Source organism: Microcaecilia unicolor, chromosome 1, assembly GCF_901765095.1.
Source record: "Microcaecilia unicolor chromosome 1, aMicUni1.1, whole genome shotgun sequence".
NCBI lineage: Eukaryota > Metazoa > Chordata > Amphibia > Gymnophiona > Siphonopidae > Microcaecilia > Microcaecilia unicolor.
Window position 1 is genome coordinate 310,298,693 of NC_044031.1, and position 6,000 is coordinate 310,304,692.

Below are 6,000 nucleotides of genomic sequence, written 5' to 3' on the forward strand. Positions count from 1 at the left end.
TCACTGGGGAACTGAGTTTGATTCCCACTTCAGGCACAGGCAGCTCCTTGTGACTCTGGGCAAGTCACTTAACCCTCCATTGCCCCAGGTACAAATAAGTACTTGTATATGTAAGCTGCATTGAGCCTGTCATGAGTGGGAAAGCGTGGGGTACAAATGTAACAAAAATTGTTTTTTAACCCTATCTTCTGTTTTCTGTCCAATAACCAATTCTTAATTCACAGAAGGACGTTGCCTCCTATCCCATGACTCCTTTATTTTCTCAGGAGTCTCATGAGGTACATTGTGAAAAGCTTTCTGAAAATCTAGATACACTACATCCACAGGCTCATATTTATCGACATGTTTATTCACACCTTCAAAGGAATGAAGCAAATTGGTGAGGCAACACCTCTTTTGGCTGAATCCATGCTGACTCTATCTCATTAAACCATGTTTGTCTAAGTGTTCAGTAATTTTATTCTTTACTTTGCCCAGCACGTCAGGCTTACCAGTCTGTAATTTCCCGGATGACCCCTTGAACCCTTTTAAAAAATCGGCATCACACTGGCCACCCTAAAGTCTTCAGGTACTATGGACAACTGTAATGACAGCTTACAGGTCACTAGAAGCAAATAATCAATTTCATGTTTGAGTTCTTTCAATACCTTGGGGTGTATACCATCCAGTCCAGGTGATTTATCACTATTTAACTTGTCAATTTGGTTCAGTACATCTTCCAAGTATATTCCTTCCCTTCACACTTGGAACTTCTATCCATAAAGATTCCATGCTGCTATCTGTTTTATGTAGAATGTTTATTTTGTTTGACTGAATTCCCTCTTTAACATATGCAATTTCCCCCCCCCCCCCTCCAATTTGATCCACACTATCATTGCAATGTAATTTATGCCCTGCTAACACAGTGTCTTATTGATTGTCCTCCTTCTACCAGGTCTCTGAGATGCCTATTATTTCTACCTTTTAATTTAATGCTATATACTCCAATTCTCCTATCTTATTTTTAAAACTCCTAGCATTTGTATAGACACTTCAAATTGTCTTTTTTTCTTTGCATCTACAGGCTGCTTTGAAGTTAATGAGGATAATTTGCATCCTTTGCTCTGTTCTCCCATTGAAAACTCCTGGCTTTCTTTCACCATTATTGGAACTTTTCTATTGGGATTCCCTAAGCATCCTGTTTCAATAGTAACCTTCAAGGATACTCCACAACAAACCATGCGCTCCTGGGTGACTGTTGGCTCCCCCTCCCCCATTTATTTAGTTAGCACCAGCAGCCTGGTTCCATCTCAGTTAAGGTGGAGCCCATCCTTTCAGAACAGGCCCCCCCCTTCCCCAGAATGTTGCCCAGTTCCAAACAAATCAAAATCCCTCATCTCTGCACCACTGTCTCAACCACACATTGAGACTTTGGAGCTCTGCTAGTCTCTTGGGCCCTGATCTTGGAACGGGGAGCATTTCTGAAAATGCTGCCCTGGAGGATATGGATTTCAGCTTTCTACCTAGGAGCCTAAATTTGGCTTCCAGAACCTTCCTCCCACATTTTCCTTTATTATTGGTAGCCACATGTATTAAGACAGCTGGCTCCTCCCCAGCACTATCTGAAATCCTATCTAGGTGACGCGTGAGGTCCACCACCTTCACACCAAGCAGGCAAGTGACCTGGCGATCCTTATGTCCACCAGCAACCCAGATATCTACATGCCTAATAATAGAATCAACAACTACAACAGCTGTCCTAACACTTCGCTCCTGTGGAGAAGCTCCTGGAGACACATCCTCGGTGTGAGAGGAAATTGAATCCCTGGTGGGCTGGTCCTGGCTACATGATTACTTCCAACTTCACCAAAGTGATGCTCTCCTTTTAGGATACCTCCCGTCTCCAAGGCAGCATAGGGGTTGCCAGACTGGAGGTTGGATTTCTTTACAACTTCTCTGTAGGCTTCCTCTATATACATCTCTGTCTCCCTCAGCTTGAACGGACTCGTTCTCTGAGAGCTAGGAGCTCTTTGCATCTAGCACAAACATATAACCTCTCGCCAACTGGGAGATAATCATACATGTGACACTCAATGCAAAATACTGGATAGCACTCCTCTCGCTGCTGGACTGCTGTCTGCATCTTGGTACTAGGGATATTAGATTAATATAAAGAGCTTTAAGATTATATGGTATAATATGTAATTTATTTACTGTTACGTTAACCAGCTCCGGAAACCCAGAAATTCAATGCCGGTGCCAGACCTGACATTGAATTTCCAGGTTTAGTGCCAGTGGCAGTCAGTAAAAGCTGATCGCTGCTGGCTGAATACTGGGCCTTTGGTATCCTACCACCTGCTTAATAAAACATGGGGTCAAAGGTCAAATAGTTATACTGTGTGCCCGATATTCAGTGGTATTTAACTGGCCAGAAATGGCTCCTGGACAGTTAAATAGCTAGTTTATCCACTGAATATTAGCGCTTAGCAGCTGCTAACCAGCTACATCACCTATTAGGCACAATCACTTACACCAGCCATGCAATGTACACTCAAGACAAGTTACAAACCATGTAAACAGTTCTGAAAATTACATCCATATTTCTAAACTGGACAGTCAATATGTGGTACAGACAAGTCAATCAAAATAGTACTGCGTTTCCAGTTATTACTTAATCATGAACAATAAAAACCCCAAAACCACAATGTGAAGTCCCAAAACTTTCACCAATTCATTATTAGAGCTTTCCTCTCTCAGAGAGTACACAAGTTTCTTCATGCATGCAATTGTACTTAGATTTTAGCAAAGCCTTTGACATGGTTCCTCACAGGCGACTTAAAAATAAACTGAGTGTACTTGGTATGGGCTCTAAAGTAACTGACTGAGTTAGAAACTGGTTCAGTGGAAATCAACAAAGGGTAGCGGTAAACGGAGCTCACTTTCAGGAAAGGGATGTTACCGGTGGTGTGCCACCAAGGATCGGTTCTTGGTCCAATTTTTTAAAACATTTTTGTAAGTGAAATTGCAGAAGGGTTGTCTGGTAAGGTTTGCCTCTTTGCAGATGATACTAAAATCTGCAGTAGGATAGACACCCCTGATGGTGGAAATAATATGAGTGACCTAGCAAAGCTTGAAGAATAATCTAGAATATGGCAGATAAAATTTAATGCAGTACAGTATTAAGAGTGGTACAAAGAAGAGCGACCAAGAGGAAATGGAACAGCTTCCATATGGGGAAAGGCTAAAGAGGATAGGACTTTTCAGCTTGGAAAAAAGAAGGCTGAGGGGAGATATGATTAAGTTCTATAAAATCCTAAGTAGAATGAGTAAAAGTGAATTGATTTTTCAGTCTTTCAAAAAGTACAGACCAGGGGACACTTGATAAAATTACATGGAAATACTTTTAAAACAAATAGGAGGAAATATTTTTTTCACTCAAAGAAAGCTGTGGAACTCATTGCTGGAGGATGTGGTAATGGCAATTAGCGTATCTAGGTTTAAAAAAAAGGTTTGGACAAGTTCCTGGAGGAAAAGTCCATAGTCTGTTATTGAGATAGATGTGGTGGAAGCCACTGCTTGCCCTGGGATTAGTAGCATGGAATGGTGCTATTATTTGGGTTTTTGCCAGGTAATTGTGACCTGGATTGGCCACTGCAGGAAGCAGGATACTGGGCTAGATGGACCATTGGTCTGACCCAGTATAGCTATTCGTATGTTCTTATGTACTATAAAGGGTGAAGTACTACTGTGCACAAAAGAACAGCGGGGCTTGGGAGTGATTGTATCTAATGATCTTAGGGTGGCCAAACAGATAAAGGTGACGCACAAGCCAGAAGGGTGCTTGGGTGCATAGGGAGAGGAATGGCCAGCAGGGTGCCTCTGTATAAGTTTCTGGTAAGACTTTACTTAGGAGTCCTTTTACTAAGGTGCACTAGGCGCTAAAATGTGCCTAACTTGGAAAAATGGCCTAACGTGGGACATACTAAAGCATAAAACTTTAATGCACACACATGCAAAAACTAACTGAGTGCTAAATATATTTTAGGAATTATTTTTAGCGGGTGTGTCGGGGCAGAGTGGGCGTTCCTGTGCTAACCGGTTATCACATCCACATTACAGTGTGCTAACTGGCACACAGATAACGTGGGAGCCCTCATTGCCTACAAAACAGATGGCAGTAAGTGCTCATATGATCATTTTTTTTTAATGGCCGCACGCCAATGGTAACAGTAGTGCATGGCCATAAATGAAATAAACTAGAAAATAATGGGTGTTTATGGCCACAGTAAAAATGGTCTTAGTGTGTGGAAAAGACCTGCATAAGGATGCGCTATGCAAATACTTACCACAGCTCAGTAAAAGAACCACTTAGAGTTAAGTTCTGGAGATGGCACCTTCAGAAAGACAGAAAACAGAGTGAAGTCAATCCAGAGGGCAACTACTGAAATGGTCAGTGGTTTTCACCGTTAAGCATGCATGCAGGAGCTAGGAGAAATCCAGCTCTGTGCTGGAAGTGAATGGTATCAATACTTTTAAACTGATAAAAATTTGGTCATTTACAGTAGCTTGAAAGGGAAGGTACAACAAAGTCAGCTTACAGTTCTTAGATAACCATGCTACAAGCACACTTTCAAACCCAAAATGGGAAGAGAAGGGGTGGAGGCCAGCCAATAGGAAAAGCCTCACAAGGCCTAGGGAACAGGGACAGGTGCTTAGGAAGAGCCTATGCCAAGAGAACTAAAATTACATCACTTTCAGGCTTATTTTTGAAAGAGAAGGACGCCCATCTTTTGACACAAATCGCAAGATGGGCGTCCTTCTCACAGGGTTGCCCAAATCAGCATAATTGAAAGCCGATTTTGGTTGTCCCCAACTGCTTTCCGTCGCGGGGACGACCAAAGTTCCCGGGGGCATGTCAGAGGCATAGCGAAGGCGAGACTTGGGCGTGCCTAACACATGGGCATCCTCAACCCATAATGGAAAAAAAAAGGGCGTCCCTGATGAACACTTGGACGACTTTACCTGGTCCTTTTTTTCTTACGACCAAGCCACAAAAAGGTGCCCGAACTGACCAGATGACCACCGGAGGGAATCGGGGATGACCTCCCCTTACCCCCCAGTGGTCACTAACCCCCTCCCACCCTCAAAATTTTTTTTAAAAATATTTTTTGCCAGCCTCAAATATCATACCCAGCTCCATGACAGCAGTCCCTGGAGCAGTTTTAGTGGGTGCAGTGCACTTCAGGCAGACGGACCCAGGCCCACCCCCCCTACCTGTTACACTTGTGGTGGTAAATGTGAGCCCTTCAAAACCCACCAGAAACCCACTGTACCCACATCTAGGTGCCCCCCTTCACCCATAAGGGCTATGGTAGTGGTGTACAGTTGTGGGTAGTGGGTTTTGGGGGGCTCAGCACACAAGGTAAGGGAGCTATGTACCTGGGAGCTTTTTCTGAAGTCCACTGCAGTGTCCCCTAGGCTGTCCGGTTGGTGTCCTGGCATGTCAGGGGTACCAGTGCACTACGAATGCTGGCTCCTCCCACGACCAAAGGGCTTGCATTTGGTCGTTTCTGAGATCGGCGTCCTTAGTTTCCATTATCGCCGAAAATCAGAAATGGCCAAGTCTAAGGACGACCTTCTCTAGGGATGACCTAAATTTCAAGATTTGGGCGTCCCCAACCGTATTATCGAAACGAATGATGGACACCCATCTTGTTTCGATAATACGGGTTTCCCTGCCCCTTTGCCGGGATGTCCTACGAGGACGTCCTCAGGAAAACTTGGGCCCCCTTTCGATTATGCCCCTCCACGTAGTCCTATCCCACTTAAAGAGCACAGGACACATGCAAACAACAAGCATCCTGCCTCCATGAATATGAGGGCAGCACACTGCCTCCAACCCCCCCTCCCCCCGACATGACCCATTGTGATTGGGACACACTGCAGATGAACTGCATAGAAAAACATTGAAAAATGTGTTTCAAAAATAGCAATTTAGTCATTTTTGGAAGAAAAATGTCA

General features: G+C 43.8%; 1 protein-coding gene across 1 annotated transcript in view; it reads right to left on the reverse strand.

The window, feature by feature from the left end:
• LOC115477442 (GRB2-related adapter protein 2-like) overlaps positions 1 to 4,373 on the reverse strand; it is a 147,682-nt gene extending 143,309 nt beyond the window's left edge. The window contains 1 exon segment of the mRNA XM_030214359.1: positions 4,326 to 4,373. The gene's annotated coding sequence lies outside the window, so the exon portion shown is untranslated.
• Positions 4,374 to 6,000: the final 1,627 nt, after the last annotated feature.